The 16,876-nt window shown below is 51.7% G+C and overlaps 1 protein-coding gene across 1 annotated transcript in view; it reads left to right on the top strand.

Annotated features, from left to right (window-relative positions):
- Nucleotides 1-16,876, top strand: part of DNAJB12 (DnaJ heat shock protein family (Hsp40) member B12) — a 266,802-nt gene that overhangs the window by 115,740 nt on the left and 134,186 nt on the right. The gene's annotated exons all lie outside the window — the stretch shown is intronic.

Raw genomic sequence — 16,876 nt, 5'->3', positions numbered from 1 at the left:
GCTCGCGCGATGCGGCCGGGGGCTCGGGTGACCCCAACCCCGCGGCTCTGCGAGAGTCGCCGGCGCGGCCTGCCTCATACCCTCCGGTCCCTGGGCATGGCGCGACGCCTGAGGAGATCGAGGCGTTCCTCATGGCCATGAGGGCGCTCGCTTCTCCGACGGGGCCTACGGCGCCTTCGGGCCCAGTGCTACCGTCTGGGGGCCCTGGCGGTTCGGGTGTCCCTGCCTCGGCGCCGTCGGGTGCTCCGGCCCCGGCGCCGCCGACGGCTCCGACCCCGGCGCCGCAGGGGCCTTCGGGATCGTCGCCGGCTGGTCTTCCGGCCTCCCCGGCGCCGTTGCCATCGGGGTTGCCCCTGACGCCGCCCCCGCGCGGCGCCGGTTCTCCGCTGCCGGTTCCGGCCGGCGGTGGGGTTCCGACGCCGGCTCCGGGCGGCGCCGTCCCCTTACCTTCTCCGACGCCGGACACGGCGCCGGACGGGCGTCGCACGACGCCGGTCCCGGCGCCGATGGGGCCCATGAACCCCGAGGAGCCGGTCTTCATCATTGACTCCGAATACGGAGAGGATGAGGAGTACGGTGAAGGTTGGGAGGGGTCCGAGGACCCTCTGGCTCGCGAGTGCCAGTATGACCCGGACTGGACGGGTGACTTGGGGGATGCCAGTGGTTTGGACGACTCTCCTAACCCTGGTTTGATCTCTCCTCCAACCGTGGCATCGGTGGAGGGAGCTGCCTATTCTGTGGTGCTGATGAGGGCTGCCAAGGCCTTACACCTTGAGCTCCCCGTCGCGGCCGTAAGGCCTAACATCCTCACCGAGGTCTTCAAACCGCAGTCATGCCCATTGGAGCCACTGCTGCCGTTTAACGAAGCCTTGTCTGACGTTCTGTTGGGCACGTGGTCCAGGCCCGCTTCAGGTGCGCCTGTTGATCGGAACGTGGCCAGGCGCCACCGTCCTTGTCCGGACGACCCCAAGTACCTGTCTACCCACCCCACTCCTGAGAGTCTGGTGATCCAGGCCTCGACCTCCCAGTCCGCATTCCCGTCGGCCCCGCCCGACCGGGAATCCAAGAGGTATGACCAGTTTGGCAAAAAGGTCTTCTCGTCCATTAGTTTGGGCCTGCGGTCTTGCAACACTGCCTGCCTCTTGGGCCGCTACACCCACTCTGTGTGGGATACGGTCGCGGAGCTGCTGCCAGAATGCCCCATGGAGGTGCGGGCAAAGCTCGGTCAGGCTGTGGCTGAGGGCCGAGATGCAGCGAAATATTCAATTCGGTGTGGTCTTGATACGACCGACTCGCTGGGCAGAGCTATGTCTACGACGGTGGCGATTCGTCGCCACGCCTGGCTGAGATCCGCCAATTTTTCGGCTGATGTCCAGAATACCCTGATGGACATGCCGTTTGATGGCTGTCACCTGTTCGGTGACAAAGCGGACCACGCGCTGGAACGCTTCAAGGACTCCAGGGTCACGGCCAAGTCCTTGGGTCTCTCGACCCAGCGTCAGCAGACGGGTTTGTTTCGTCCCTTTCGTGGCCAAGGAAGGGGCGCCCCCACACGTGCTGCCAGCCACGCGCCGCAACAATCCTTTCAACGCGGTGGCGGCCGTGGAAACCGCCGTGGCGGCGGTCGGGGACAACGGCGGGGTCAGACCACACCTTCCCCCGCAGCATCTACCCCAAAATCCTCCTAGTCCGTGCTTTCGGCCCCATGTGACGCCAGTGGGTGGCAGGGTTCGCCATCACCACGCTCACTGGCGCACGATCACTTCGGACAGGTGGGTGCTGCAAATCGTCCGAAGGGGCTACTCCCTCCCCTTCGAGACCTCTCCTCCAGCCATGCCACCGCAGAACCACCGTGTGTCGGGGGACCACTTGACACTTCTGCAGGAGGAAGTTACGGCCCTCTTGGCCAAGGGGGCCATCGAGCGCGTTCCTGGGCCAGAAGTAGGGCGTGGTTGTTATTCCCACTACTTTCTGGTGCCCAAGAAGGACAAGGGGGGCCTACGTCCTATCTTGGATCTAAGGAACGTCAACGGCTTCCTCCGGAAGGAGAAGTTCAAGATGTTGACGTTAGCTCAGGTCTTGGCTGCTCTAGACCCACAAGACTGGATGGTAGCGTTGGACTTGCAGGACGCCTATTTTCACATCCCCGTCCTGCCGGCCCACCGGCGTTACCTGCGGTTCACGGTAGGCCAGGAGCATTTTCAGTTTATCGTGCTCCCCTTCGGCCTTACCAGCGCCCCACGGGTGTTCACAAAGGTGATGGCGGTGGTCGCAGCCCATCTGCGCAGGTTGGGGGTTTCAGTCTTCCCCTACCTAGACGACTGGTTGTTGAAGGCGGGCTCGCCCCAGACAGTCGCCCACCACCTTCAGATGACGGCAGACCTCTTGCACGACCTGGGGTTCTCCATCAATGTGCCGAAATCACACCTGTGTCCCTCTCAAAAGCTCCTTTTCATCGGAGCGGTTCTGGACTCGGCGCAGTTTCGGGTTTATCCTCCGGAACGGCGGGTTCGGGATATTCAGGCTTTGATTCCCATCTTTCAGCCGCTATCCCGGGTTTCGGTCAGGTTGACGCTGCGGCTGCTGGGACTGATGGCTTCCTGCATCCTTCTGGTGCATCACGCTCGGTGGCGGATGCGGGCTCTGCAGTGGGACCTGAAGTTTCAGTGGGCCCAGCATCAGGGCAACTTGTCCGACCACGTCTTGATCTCGGAGGGCACTGCGAGACAACTGCAGTGGTGGCTTACGGACAGCGATTGGGTCAGGGGCAAGTCCCTCTCCCTTCCCCAACCGGAGCACGTTGTCATGACGGACGCGTCCCTCCAGGGCTGGGGTGGCCACTTGGGAGAGGCAGAGATCAGAGGCATCTGGTCTCCGGCGGAGTCCCGGCTCCATATCAACCTATTGGAGCTGCGGGCGATTCGTTTGGCACTGAAGGCATTCCTCCCCTTTGTCAACGGGAGTGTGGTGCAGGTGTTCACCGACAACACCACCGCCATGTGGTACTGCAACAAACAGGGCGGTGTGGGGTCGTGGACCCTTTGCCAGGAGGCTCTGCGCCTCTGGCAATGGCTGGAACGTCAGGGCGTGACTCTGACGGTTCAACACCTGGCAGGTTCTCTGAACGCCAGGGCGGACGAACTCAGCCGTCGGTGCTTGATGGATCACGAATGGCGTCTGAACTCGGACGTGGCGCAAGGCATCTTTCTGCAATGGGGAGAGCCTTGGTTAGATCTATTCGCCACCGAAGAGAACGCGCAATGTCATCAGTTCTGCGCGTTGGAGTTTCCAAGACGGCACTCGCACGGCGACGCCTTTCGGCACGAGTGGAGTTGCGGTCTGTTATACGCCTTTCCGCCTATACCACTTCTGCCCAGAGTGCTGAAGAAGATCAGGCGCGACCGGGCCCAAGTTATCCTTGTGGCTCCGGACTGGGCTCGAAGATACTGGTATCCCGAGCTACTCAGCATGTCAGTCGGTCCCCCGATCCGCTTGCCCCTTCAGGAGGACCTTCTGTCGCAGCAGCAGGGGACGGTCCTCCACCCGAACCTGTCCAGTCTCCACCTCCATGCTTGGAGATTGAGCGGCGGCAGTTGAGGCCATTTGACTTGCCTCCTGAAGTCTGTGATGTTATTCTGGCAGCCAGGCGTCCCTCCACTAAGTCGGTATACGCCTGTCGGTGGAACAGATTTGTGGCATGGTGCACAGCAAAGGCTGTGGATCCTCTTTCTGCCCCTCTTTCGGAGATTCTTCTGTTTCTTCTTTCTCTTGCCCAGCAGGGCTCTGCTCTGGGCACTATCAAGGGCTACCTTTCTGCCCTTTCAGCCTTTTTGAGGCTTCCTGATCAGCCTTCTTTGTTCAAATCCCCGATTGTAACTCGATTCTTGAAAGGCATCACTCACATGTTTCCACCTGTTCCGTTTGTGATGCCTCAGTGGGATTTGAACCTGGTTCTAACCTTTCTAATGTGTGCTCCCTTTGAGCCCCTTCATTCTTGTCCTCTCCGTCTCCTGACTTTAAAGACGGCTTTCCTGGTTGCCATCACCTCTGCCAGGAGAGTGAGTGAGCTCCAGGCTCTTTCTGTCCAACCTCCTTTCCTGTCCATTCATCCTGATAAGGTGGTTCTGAGGACTAGACCTTCTTTCCTGCCCAAGGTTGTTTCGGCCTTTCACATCGGGCAGTCCATCACCCTCCCTTCCTTCTTCCCGCCTCCGCATCCTTCAAAGGATGAAGAGCGGCTCCATCGTCTGGACCCAAAACGTGCACTTTCATTTTACATGGATCGCACACGCCAGTTCCGGGTGGATGACCAACTGTTTGTTGGCTACGTGGGTGCGAAGAAGGGACGGGCGGTCTGTAAACGAACCATCTCTCGATGGGTCGTCCTCTGCATCAAAGCGTGCTACTCTTTGGCTCGGAAGGAGCCTCCTGTTGGGCTGAGGGCCCATTCCACTCGGGCCACGGCGGCTACCACTGCCCTGGGCCGGGGAGTCCCCTTGCAGGACATTTGCCAAGCGGCTACGTGGGCCTCGCTGCACACCTTTGCGAGGCACTACTGCCTGGACAGCCAAGTCCGGAGGGATGGCTTCTTTGGCCGTTCTGTCCTCCAGGACTTTCTGGTGTAGTTTGTATTGGTTCGCAGACCCACCACCGGGGTTGGTATTGCTGGGGTATGTATTCTAAGGTAAGGAATCTAACACTAACGTGTTTCTTTCAGATGAACAAGTTACTTACCTTCGGTAACGATATATCTGTAAGAAACATTAGTTAGTGTTAGATTCCTTACCGAACCCACCCATCCTCCCCGTTCTGCGAACTGATACCTAGGGTTAAGGTCATCCCTTTCAGGGCCCTAGTTTTTACATGGCACCAGTGTTGGTTCTCTCATGGCTCTGCGTCTCCTGGCGCGGAAATGCTGTGTGCAAAGAACTGACGTCAGCGCGCGGAGGCGGCGTCTATATACTCCAGCGACGTCATCACGGCGCACGACGCCGACGACGGACGCGGAGCCGCAGGGGACGCCTGCAGACGACGCCTACCGACGCGCAGGGGTACTGCTACGCAAAAGTTTCCGGATCCAGACTGACGCCTGGGGATATTCTAAGGTAAGGAATCTAACACTAACTAATGTTTCTTACAGATATATCGTTACCGAAGGTAAGTAACTTGTTCTTTAGGAAGCGCAGCCTGGGCAACCCGCTACTTTGCAAGTAGGGGGTGGTAGACATGGATGCAAGCCTTACCATCTTCACTTTTTGCACATGTCCTGTCTCAAAAGGATCTGCATTGCCACTACTGGCCAGAAGCTCTGATCTCCCCTGAGAGCTACCTCGCGATCAGCTCTAAAGTCAGCCTGGCCAGAAAGCAACATTACACTGTCCGGGGTTAGGGATTATCCGTGGTCTTTATTTATTTTATTTTAATTGTAGTTTGTGGAAATAGAAAATGGACTGCCAACACATTGAAGGAGAGGATTATTGCATTGACTCTCCTGTTATAGGCCTTTGGGAAAATGAAAGAATTACTGATTAATCATACTCCCGCCACGCTGTAAATTTAGGCACCTGCTGACTGGGAAAGGACTGCTAGGGAACTATGAAAGAGTCCTTGCTCTGTGAAGTAAATGCCAGTGGTGCCCAGTGGCACCAATTAATTCCTGAGAGGAGGTTTAAATCAGTGGGTTGTGACAGAAGGGTCATATCAATGTATTTTCGGTTCCAAGCTGTCACCTTCCATGTATTAGATGAAAGAGACAATTACCACACAAAACGTTAATCTTAGGTTATTCAAATTATTTCTACCTCGTTGCCGTGCTACCATGCACCGTTAAAAGCAAGCACTCTAAAACTAAGTAAAAAAACACCCAAATGTAGCAACATCTTTTGCCAAACTCTAGTAGTTAAGTATCATGCGTCCTTGCCCTGCTGTGGTTTACTAGTCGTATCTCATAGGAACACGGAGTAGGGGGTAGTCCTGTAGTCAAACACTATCGCGTGTGACCACGTGAAAATAGTGAGAAGAAAAAACATGTTTTTATCTTTCCTATTCGAGAGACCATCAAAGAACCACACAACCCTGTCTGGCACACACACACAAACTTTCATTCTACTCACGTCATCAAAGATCCTGTCCTGCTCAATCACCTATCAGGGTCCGCGCATCCCGGCTCTCAGACAACCCTTAGAGAGAGCGACACGTGTGTATATGTGCAAGAGAACCATTGATGAGGCCATGCCCTGGTGCTGCGTGTGACATCACTTTAACGTATGTAGCGGCGACCTACAGAACTCCAAAGAATCCTGGGAATTGCAGTTCAGTAGCTTTTTTTTCATTTGTGTGTGAACATGAACAGCTATATGAGGCATTTAGTACTTGTAGGCTCAATGTGAGACAGCAAAACCTTTATTGGATTGTGTACCAGCTAAGGGAAACCTGACCTTACAATACTTAGTATGCAGAGATATAAATATCGTGCACATTTTTATACCCAGTTTAACTCGGAGAGAACTCCTAGAGATACTACTGAATTTGACATGACATGGGTCTAGCATACATGTTTGGAAGTGGAACAAGCATTTACAATGCAATGGTCTCGGCATTATTAAAAGTAGAGCTATTGGCATTGCCTATGACATTTTTTTTTTAAATATAAATAAATGGTATTGTCATTTACAATGGCAATAGCTGTGCAGGCCTCAGTTCTCTGGCAGCAGGGGGGGGGGGTGAGATGCACTGATAGAGCTATGTATGTGTCATTTCTCGGGCAGAAGGAAAGTTGACATGCACTGAGGGGTGTGCAGGCCTCAGTCTTAGTTTTGTGGCAGCAGGGGGTGAGATACACCGACATGATAAGGCCGCAGTCTCTGGCAGCAGAGGGTGAGATGCACTGAGAGAGGTCTGTTAGCCTCAGTTTCTGACAGTCGGATGCTTGAGATACACTGACAGATGATAAGGCCTCAGTGCTGTAGCGGGGGGAGATGAGATGCACTGAGAGTGGTATAGACATCAATGCTCTATGGGGGGAGATGAGATGCACTGAGAGGAGTGTAGACCCCACAGAATGATGATGTTTATACCACTTCCCGCTCACGGACACCAAAGCTCCCACCCTTCCAGCAGGCCCCAGACACACACCTACGAGGGGGGGGGGGGGGGCGGCGGCTTGGGGCACTTACCTTTGACTTGGCTCTCGTACTCCGCCAGCAACCCTCGCTCCTTCCGCAGCTTCCCGTGTGACGTCATCCTCAGCCCTTGAAACTCCCCTTACTCCACAAATGAAAAGTTCCTCTCTGCTCAGTGCACCCCAGCGGGCTCCTCTGGCATTGGGGGCTCCTGCCCAGCGTAGGTAGGGGCAGGGCAGTGGTGCCGAGTTCAAGGGCAGTCCCAAAGGGCAGATGTTTAAGGCAGAGTGCGGAGTCTGCTCCGGAGGAGGGCAGGCATAGCTCCCAGCAGCACCGACAGGCAGGGCGAGGACACGTAGGGGTTAATCACGAGATGCAGCAAACCCTGCCAGCATGTATAGGGTCAGGCGCTGGGAGTCTGCGGGGGGGAGGAGGTATGGGCAAGGTGATGCAGGCAGTGAGAGGTACGATGGGAAGGAAGCGGGTGGATGGTGAGAGCGTGCAGGCGCGTGACAGGTGAGGGATACCACTGTGAGGGGGAAGCGAGGGAGAGGGCGACGCGAGGCTGGGAGGTGTGACAGGATGGGTGACGGAGGAGTGGGAGATGTGAGGTGGGGGGCTGCACACGGTGAGGATGTAAGGGTGGAGAAATGCAGGGAAGGGGTGTCGGTGGGCAGACTGTTCGTGGTGATGCAGGGTGAACACTGTGGGGGGATGGGGGCTGAGAGGAAGAGGGCGTGAGGAGGATGGGAAGAGACACCGCAGAGAGTGAAAGCAGTATTTTAATGCAGGGGGTGGGGTTGTGAGGGTGAGAGGTGAGAGAGGGGTGGGACTGTGAGGGTGAGAGGTGAGAGAGGGGTGAGGGTGCAAGATGACAGGGGAGGGACTGTGAGGGTGAGAGGTGACAGAGGGGTGGGACTGAGGGTGAGAGGGGTGGGACTGTTAGAGCTGACAGAGGGGTGGGACAGTGAGGGTGCGAGGGGTGAGACAGTGAGGTTGCGAGGGGTGGGACAGTGAGGGTGCGAGGTGACAGGAGTAGGACTGTGAGGGTGGGCGGCGACGGGGGGGGGGGACTATGAGGGTGCGCAGAGACAGTCGGGTGGAAGTGGTGGAGGGATGGGGGTGCAAGAGGACAGAGGGGAGGGACTGTGCGGGTGAGGTGAGAGAGGGGGAGCCCACACTGCGAGGCCCAGGGTAGGCTGAGGCGAGATGTGCTGCAGGGACAGAGGCTGTGAGGGTCACGCACATAGAATTAAAAACAAAGCATAAACAGTTGATGTTAAAAACGAGAGACGGAGGTAGCCACCTAATAGGTGAATTGCATAATGAGAAACTAAAAATCCTGGCTCCACGTATGACCAAACTGTGTGATCCTGACTCGAATCGCGCTCAGAGTCCAGCCGGACTCTTAGCTCGAGTCTGGCTCGACTCTCCATGTTACTTGTTGCCTCGCCCACCTCTCCCTCCAGCCATGCTCTCCTGTGTGCAGACACAGTTGTCACTTCCAGGCCATCACCCCGCCATATCGCGTTGCTTTCCCCGACTAATGAAGTCGCTCTGCGCAAGCCTGTTTATTAGCCTTTCATTACAAGATTGCAGAGTGTGCCCTAATTACACGATACATGTCACTGACTGGCGACGCAAATGGCCATGCCGACCTCTGAGCAGACTGCTGGGTAGCGCCTGGAGCCGGGCTTCGGCCGCTGAGCTGGTGTTTGCTGACCTTGAGCCGAATGCAATTAACCGAAGAGAGGGGGGCTGTGAACTCCCCGGGTCTTAGGTCCCCTACAACTGCCCGTCATCCACCCCTAAAGCGACAGCCGGGTATCATGGCGGGAAATCGGCGTTGCCATGTCGACACTGCTTCCACTGGTGTGTGGTACAAGGGCCCCGTGCCAAGAGGAGCAGGGGACACTTGGAAGCGCATACCTGGCTTCTACCAGAGCAGGCTGAGTGTGGATTAATCTGTTCTGGCCAGAGAGAGCTCCTGTCGTGAGGAATGTTCTTAACGACAAGGAACACCTGTCCACGGGAGTCTGGTGTGCGCCTCGAGAAAGAATCAGCTACGCCGTCCTGGATAATCCCTGTCACATTTTTGAGCAAAACAGAATGGAGCCCAAATGCGTTTACCATTTGTGCATATATGCATAACAATACGATTTACTTTTTGTGTAGCGCCTACACCAAAACGGCTTTACAGCGCTCTGCGGGGAGTAAGGGACGGAGCCCAAATGCGTTTACCATTTGTGCAAATATGCATAACAATACGATTTACTTTTTGTGTAGCGCCTACACCAAAACGGCTTTACAGCGCTCTGCGGGGAGTAAGGGACGGGTGCGCGGAGGTCATGGCCGCTGTACCTCAGTCGGTGGAGTCTCTTCTGATAGCTGACACTGGCTGTTCGGCTGGTGAAGGAGCAAGGTTTGCGGTGTGGCAACAGCCCGAGCCGGCCTCCGGAGAGCAACTACCGCCCCGGCAGCAGCCCGAGCAAGTCACACAACCCACAGCTGTTGATTCTACCCGCACCTTGAAATAAAAAACACGGACATACAACACGAGAGGGAGGGTTCCGAGTTGGCGGAGATATGGCTAAACAGACAACAGTTAGGAACCTTACCTGGGGCAGAAGGCAAGAACGGGAAGCCAGAGTTTGTGTCTCCGACGCCTGGAGCTCGGAACGGGAGGAGGGAGAGCGCAGGGCGACGAGAAAAAATGGCGCCCGCCAGCTTCTGTATTTTTTGTATTTGGGGGCGTGGTTTTGTGGTTCTGAGTTACAGGCAACGTCACTGTCTAAAGAACGCAAAAAATCACGCCCCCAAATCCGAAAAAGACGGGGCTTGTTTGAAGTGACCGTTCTCTCCTCCAATGGCTGGCCTCCGTTTAGGAAGCCAGCCTATGAAGGAGAGATAGGGCAGGGAGGCGGAACCTTCTGCGCTACTACGAATCATTAAATCTCATGCCTAAGACTGCGCAAGCGCAGCCTTTTAGGCCTTCGACCTAAAAAGCCTGTAAATAATGCCTTGATAGTGTCTAGGGTTACCGGGTGTGACTCATTTATATGCCAGTTGGCCCCATCGGATGGAGTCATTGAGTCCTTGTTTATGAGTCCTGAGGCAGTACACCGATCTTTGTTCTTTCTCCAATAACCTTTTGGACAACCCTAAACCTCCTCTGATTTTTTCATTTACCATCCATTGGAGGTGTTTTGCCTGAATGTTGCATTTCCAGGTAATGAGATGTAAGTCTGGTAGCTGTTACACCTCTACATATAGTGCTTCTTTACTCACTGATACGTACTTTAAATTTCCTGGTAGTCATTCAGATGTACTGACTTTTTCAAAGGCACGTGATCATATAAATGACGTTCTCAGAATTACAGTTCGTGTGGCATCGTTGTTCCCAGATCTGTTGTAGTCCGAGGTCTATTTCGGCGGTGTGGACTATAAAGTGGCACACAACACATGAGCTGCACGGGTAGTGTCCCCTCACCTGAGGTTGGTTCCACAGGGTTAACTGGGTGTTCTGTTGGGGTTTCCTATCATCAGTGTGGACCAAGGTGTTTCTCAGACTCTTGTTGTGTTTAAAAGAAAACATTGGTTTCTCAAACCTAAGTTGGTTGGAAGTCAGTATGTTCCACTTGGTATTTATGATCTCCTTGATTGCATGTGATGATTATTTAAAAGTTGTGACGCATATCAGAGAGTTCATTTAATTTTTTGTGGTTGTCTCCATTAAAGCAAAGCGGGGAGTGTTAGGCGATCTCTTTCGGGCTTGTTCTATTTTCTTCTTTGGATATGCTTTATCCTGCAGTTTTCTGGTAAGCTTAGCTGCTTCTTCTTTGTTGCTATCCAAGTCTGAACAGTTTCTGTGAATTATTAAAAACTGTCCCCCTGGGAGATTTTATCTCAAAGCGTGAGGATGAGCGCTATTGAAGTGTTGCAGGCTATTTATGTCTGTTGGTTTTGTATAGCGGGTGCTTTCCAGTTTACCATCTCTGGCTATGATATTAACATCCAGGAATTATATTGTTATGTTGTGGGTAGACATGGTGAAGCGAAGAAACTGAATCAGTTGGTTCATCCATGTTTCAAAGGCTTATGTGCTTTCTCGATCTCCATGCCATATAATCAGAATGTCGTCGGTATATCTCAACCAACTCCGGATTCTGTTGGAATATGGTTTATTAGTCCAGATATGCTCTTCTTCCAGATGGCTCATATAAAGGCATGCAATGCTGGGGGCAAATGTGCTGCCCATGGAAGTTCTGTGCTTCTGTAAATAGAGCTGGTCTTTGAATCTGAAGAAGTTCTCAGTCAGAGCCATATGCATTAGGGTCATAATCCATTTGATAGGTGTAAATGTAAATGTATAGGCATTTATATAGCGCACTACTTACCCGTAGGGTCCCAAGGCGCTTCGACCGCTGCGAAACCCTTCCTGGCTTCCCTGAGAGATGGTCCCTTAATGGGTATCTTCAGGGTGAGACCAGGCATCCCCGGAGGTCTGGTGGGGCCGTTAGTGAAGATGAGGCAAGCTAATGCCCAGAGTTGCCGAGTGTGATTGCTGATCAGAGTGGGCACCGAGGCGAGAGAATTATCGAGTCCGCTGACCCTGGTCTAGAAACCTGCCGCGCCGGGAATCGAACCCTGGTCCCGGGCCGTCCTCTGCTCTCGGGTCTGCCGCCTCTAACCGGTGAGCCACACTACTTTAGGTGCTTGCCAAGGCCACTCTTGTGTGCGTAATATGTTCTCAATGACCCATAGGCTCTACTCCTGCAGAATGCTGGTTTATAACGCTTCCACATCCAAACACATCATCATTTCTTGTGTGCGATCATTTTCTAAATCAGATAGGAGATTGAGCAGATGTTTTTTGTCCTTTACATATGACCTGATGTGTGTGACCAGCAGTCGCAAGAACCAGTCGGTATACTAGGAGAGAGGTTCTAGGACTGAGCCTATCCCATAGGTCTTCCTGGGGGAGGGATCTTGCCTTTATGGATTTTCGGGATAGTATAGAACAGTGAAGTTCTGCGGTCTGTCGAATTAAGGAAATCCCTTTAATTTTTCTTCATTCAATTCCTTTCCAGCGCTCTTCCTGTGATCTCCACAATTTGATGTGAGGTTGGAGCCCTTTGAAGTTTTGTATAGTCAGTGTCTTTCATCTTAGAGTAGAATAAGGAACGCCTCCCTGTAGCCATCTAGATCTTGAATAACAGTTGATCTGCCTTTATCCACTGGTTTGATCACAAGGTTAGGCTTTTTGCTCAATGATCTTAATGCCCCTCGGTCTCTTCTACTGAGGTTATTGAAGGTGTCACTTCTAGGTTGTAGTTGTTCTACCTTGTTAATCACCGCTTCCTCAAATGTGATTACCTCTGGGGGCATCATAGATCATGGGGGATTGAAGGAGGATTTTTTTCGCAAAATAGTATATCCATAGTCTGCTTTAAGTTGAGGCTTCCTCTCAAAGTATGTTTTTACCCAGATTTTCCTGAAGAATTCACCCATTTCACACCGTGTTTGAAATTTCTCAATCTAGGTTGTGGCAACAAAACAGACTCCTTTATTTAGGACTGATAATTTGTCTAAAGTGAGGATCTAATTTGTGAGATTAGCAATCAGATCTACAGGGAACTCGTACCTGCTTGTTGATCCTTTGTCTGGCTTTTCATGTTTATCCCTTCTCTCATGGTGTTGTCTCATTGCACTCTTCTGTTGTTCCGTCTGCCCTGTCTTCCTCGTCTTCCGCGCGTCCTATAAAATACTGGTGATTCTGGTTTGGTTGGAAACATGGCATTTTCTGGAACTGGGGGTGTCCTTGGAACTGTTGTGGTCCAAATGGTCCAGGTGAAGTAAACATCTGGGGAGGGGGTAACGTCTCTGTAAAAGACAGGAGATAAAGTGGCGCACTTCATATAATCCCGAAGAAAAAGCCACCTATAGGGAAATGATCAGGAACTATAAGCTGGCCATAAAATCTTCGCAAGCTGCCTACTACAACCTTAAAATAACCACGGCGAAATCCAAACCCAAAGAAATCTACCGTATAGTTAACTCCCTGATCAAACCTCCGCCACCAGTCACAGATAACAACAACTCACCAGCCAAGTGCAATGATCTGGTGGAATTCTTCTTTCAAAAAATTAATAAAATTTATCTTTTCTTCTCCAATCTGTCCATCGACTCCCCTGTCCAAAACCCGCACTCGACCTCAAACCCGACCAAGCGGTTGGAGTCTTTTCCCCTGATAACACTGGAAACCGTAGAGAAATTGGCACAACAAATAAAATCCGGCTCCCCTTGCGACCCTGCTCCCCCAGGCTCATTGAACCTTGCCAGCACTGCTATTTTTCCCACGCTCCAGGATCTTATGAACTCCTCTATAGTAAGCAGGACAGTTCCAACAACATGGAAGCATGCTATGGTACGGGCTCTACTGAAAAAACCTTCCCTTGACCCGGCCAACCCCAGTAATTATCGCCCGATTTCGTTACTCCCTTGGGCGTCGAAAATTTTGGAGAAACACGTCAATACCATTCTGACAACGTTTTTCGAGGAAAACCACCTCCTCGACTCTTCCCAAACAGGTTTTCGTACCAAATGTGGGACAGAGACCGCTTTACTGGCTGTAACTGAGGAGGCAAGACGGCTTCTGGATCGAGGAGGATCAGTGGCAGTGATCCTCCTCGATCTAAGTGCCGCATTTGATACGGTACACCACAAAATCTTGTTAACCCGCCTTGCCGACTTAGGAGTGTCTGGAGATGCCCTGACATGGTTCGATTATTTTTTTATCTGACAGAACCTTTCAGGTCTCCGACGGCACATCCCGCTCATCCACTCGTCCTCTGGGATGCGGAGTCCCCCAGGGCTCCTCTTTAAGCCCTACGCTCTTCAACGCATACATGAGGCCACTGGCTGAGGTTGTTCGTCCGCATGGTGTCAAGATCATCTCCTATGCGGACGACACCCAGCTGGTGGTCTCCCTTGCACAGAAGAGCGGCCTCCAGTCGCCACCAGACCTAGCGGCCTGCCTGGAGGACGTAAAGAGGTGGATGATGAGCTCATGCCTAAAGCTAAACGACGATAAAACTGAGCTAATGCTCCTGGGCCCAGTCTCCCCTGCCTCCATAGAGCTGATCTGGCCATCAAGCATGGGAGTGGCCCCACCCCCCAGAGACAACATCAAAAGCTTAGGCGTCTGGCTCGATAAGTCTCTGAGCCTTAACACACAGGCCACCAAGATTTCAGCCACCTGTTTTGGCCTCCTCAGGGTGATCAAAAAAGTCCTTCCCCTCCTCCGCTTCGAGGCCAAACAGATAATCATACAGGGCCTCATCCAATCTCGTCTGTATTTTAACAACGCCCTCTACTTGGGAGCACCAGACTACACCCTACAGAAGCTCCAACGCACCCAGAACTGTGCTGCCAGAGCGCTGCTGGGAATCCCTCGGAGGACTTCAATAAAAACCGGCCTAAAGACCCTACATTGGTTACCTGTCAGGGACAAGAGTAAAATTCAAATCGCTCTGCATTGCCCACCAGACATTCTGGGAAACGGGCCCAGACATCAACCGCTCCCTGATTTCTCCCTACAGGCCCAATAAATCCCTCCGCTTTTCAACAGCATTCCTGGCCAAGATTCCCAGAATCCGCAGAGCCAGAGCAGGAGGACGCTCCTTTTCGTATAATGTCTCCAAACTCTGGAACACCCTACCTCTGCAGCTGAGAAACAACCCCAACCTGACTAGCTTTCGCAAACAGCTAAAAACCCTACTGTTTAATGCCTAATAAAGTAACCTCATGAGGGCTTTCTCTGTTTCAGCGCCTGGACGCCTCAGGGCAGCTGCAGCGCTCTACAAATCACATTTTCATTTAATTTCATTTCATGTGTGGTTGTAACCCGTCCCTCTCGGACGTCTTGGTCTCCTTCTCCAGCTTCTAGATGAGCTGTCAGTCGCCCAACCATCCTGGTCTGAATGGGACAAACCTGAGTCACTCTTGTATGACGGTACAGTGTCTCAGTCTTGTTGCTTCTTATAATCATCTCTAATGTATGGGTATACTTTCTCATGTGAGAACTTCTTGAGCTCTTTTTGTAATTGATTGATTTTACTCTGCATCATATAATCTTGATGCTCATTAATCACTTTATTTACTTTGTCTAGTTTCTTCTCAAACACTGTTATTTTGATTTGAGCATTCAACATATCCTTACTCATCTTGATCTTAATGAGCAGGGCTTCAGATAGTTGTTTGGATGTGTTAATGATTACAATTAACCAGTCTCGCATGCATCTCCACGCAATCAATGATCATTCTGTTTTTTAAAATAGGATCTTCCAAGAAGATCTGTGGCTCATTATTCACTAGCAGACCTGTTGGGGCTGCTTTGCCACGTAGATATTCAGTCATTATGGCTCGGTGAAGAAGGATCTTCATCTGGTTTCTCTTCAGTTCTTTCAGTTCATCCCAATTCTGTGACCGATTAAGGCACTGGGTAATGTTTGTGTGTGGTAGTAGGGACGGAGCTGCCAAAATTGCAGATGCCATTTCGTCAGAGTACCCAATTCCGAAACTTTTCGTCATCTTTGGTGATGAATGGGTGTATTTGATTAAAAGTGGTGCATGTAGCAAAGACCCATGATTCACAGAAAAAAGAGTGGATTTTCCTATGTATACCCTCCAGCTGTGCGCTGCACTACTACTATGAAATCTTGGCCAATGGACGAGGGGAGAGCCCCTAATCCGAGCCAGAAGGGTGGAGATGTTCTGCCACTGTACTGGAAGAAATACCCAAGGGATACGTCTTCCCAATCTAATACTGGTACCCAAAAAAAATCCCACCTTGGTATTTAATATGTTGGGCAATATTCTCTTTTAGTGATATACCATCCGCTCATAGGTGGGAAAGAAAACCATTCCATTTTGTTACATAATCCTCACACACTTTAGTAGTGTCATGCTTCATCATCGGGTTCACCCGGACTCCTGAAGGTCAGGGTGGGCGTGACCGTATTTCAAGGAGCAGTTGGGAGAATAGGCCAGAGGGTTCTAAAGATTAAAAATCGTCAGAAAACTCCAGGTCTCCCTTTATTCGCGGAGTTTCAGGGGATATTAAATGAAAGAAAGGTAACAGGGTTGTGAGGATTTAATGATCCTATGACCCTTACCACATTAGACCTTATCTTGACTTTGCACATGAAACACCAGTAAACAAAAGGAGGATATACTTGCGTTGTGTGTTCACTTCTTGCTAATGAGGTGGTTTGGGGCAACCAGTAAAAGAGTCACTATGACTTTCTTAGGTAACACAGTGTCAATAAACATTATTCACAGGATCCTCTTGACCAAAGTACCATATTTTGCTTCTCACCTGGAGCTTGGACTTCGAACAGCACTGGAAGGAGAGCCCTCCCAGCACTTAGGCATGCCAACAAGATTTGACACAAAAGGTACGAGATTTCATAACCAAATAATTCCAAACACATTCTTTATACTTCTTCTTCAAGTATATTCCCTCTTGCTTGACTGCTCTTGAACCTTAAATGAGGAGAATTATTTTCCAAACTCAGTTTAGAAAAGACTATGGTCCTGGTTGTAGGATAATCCTTAATCATGTAGTTGCCTTCCTCCCTTGGTTCCTGTCTTAGCCGTGACTGCAGCACTCGGTCTTAGCAACATCATCTTGTTTTTACCACCCATGGTTGTTGAAAAAAGAAGAAAAAAAAAGCCTCACAACTTCTAAATTC

Source organism: Lissotriton vulgaris, chromosome 5, assembly GCF_964263255.1.
Source record: "Lissotriton vulgaris chromosome 5, aLisVul1.2, whole genome shotgun sequence".
NCBI lineage: Eukaryota > Metazoa > Chordata > Amphibia > Caudata > Salamandridae > Lissotriton > Lissotriton vulgaris.
Note: the sequence above shows the minus strand (reverse complement) of the source record. Positions and strands in the feature narration are given on the sequence as shown.